Below are 1,453 nucleotides of genomic sequence, written 5' to 3'. Positions count from 1 at the left end.
TCAGCGCACGGCACAAGAATGGGACCCTTTGATGAGTCGTTCATTGCAGTTCTCAAATATAATTGAAGGTGGCATATCCGTTTATAAAAATCTTCTTGCCCAGAAAAAGAAAGAGCGCCAACAACTACCCATAACAATGTTCTTCTCTGGGAGAAAGACTCCTGCGCCTTCAGTAGAAACAGACGCTACAGCGGAGCGGAGTCAGGACGAAGAGGCTCAGCTGGGACTGTGAAATACGCGAGTGACAATGTTTCCAATCTTGTATTACTAGATTAAAATTATTGTTTTAAACAAATTTTGGTCTTTAAAACAGGTTTTGATGTTTGGTTTCATTCTACTGTTCAGTATTGCATTGTAAAATAATTAAAAAAAATAAAGTTGCTACTTCGCGGATTTCACTTTTCGCGTGTTACTTTTGGAACGCAACTCCCGCGATAAACGAGGGATCACTGTAACGGGTTTCCAGTCATTATCCTTCTAATATTTGTGCTACTAGCGTAGCGTTGGGTTTTGTATACCACTTTATTTATATTTATTTTTATTTTGTGGTGGTTTACTTTTCAGTTTCCATTCCGCGTATGTTTGAACTGTGGGGTTACTGTTTAACAAGGTTTCTTTGTGTGAAAAAATTATATTAAATTAAATTAAATCGTCACGTATTGGGATTTTATTCTGCGTCGTACGTTCCGTTCCTTATAGGTTTCCCCTCCTCCATTGTTTCCGGCTCGAGTACGGGTTAGGTTCTTCCCCTTCCGTTGTTTTCAGTGGTTTTTTGTTCCGGCCTCCGCATGCGGCCGCCCCGCAGGTTCGTCGCGGCCCCGTCACCCTCCCCCGTTCCCAGTTCCACTCAAAAACACCCAACATCCTTCCATGCATACACCCAAACACTCAACAACGACTCAATCTACACCGCCAACGTTCCGCGTTCCAGGGTGTTTCATCGCAGAACGCTGCTGCAGTCTCATCTGAGATGCTAACGTAAGATTGGTCGGCTAAACCTTGTTCTGGCAGAGCCCAGATGTCAATCCTCTCGCATCTGCATTCTAACCGTTCCTTTAAAGAGATTAATTAGAAAGTATTTATTTTATTTTATTGTATTATTTTATTTTATTTTATTAGGGTAAGGGTAAGGTCTTTTTAGGGGTTAGGGTTAGAGTTTAGGTCCGGGCTTCTTTTTTCTTCTCCAAGATCTTCTATGCATTTATTTTAATTCAATCTTAATTTTATCATTCCTCGGTGTTGTCAGCTGTCAGGTGAGTTGACAGTTCCAGGGATCCTGCTCCGTGTTTCGACTCTTATGGATGCACGAACTAAGAAATTCAGGTGACCTCCAGCATCGTCCACCGCTCGTGTGTGTGTATCAATGCGGGAGTCATGTTATCCTCTTCTTTTAGATTTCAGCATTACGACGCTATCTGGACCAGTGGACTTCGTTCTCAAGTCTCTTATTCCG

The sequence above is a fragment of the Takifugu rubripes genome, chromosome 6 (genome assembly GCF_901000725.2).
Source record: "Takifugu rubripes chromosome 6, fTakRub1.2, whole genome shotgun sequence".
NCBI lineage: Eukaryota > Metazoa > Chordata > Actinopteri > Tetraodontiformes > Tetraodontidae > Takifugu > Takifugu rubripes.
Note: the sequence above shows the minus strand (reverse complement) of the source record.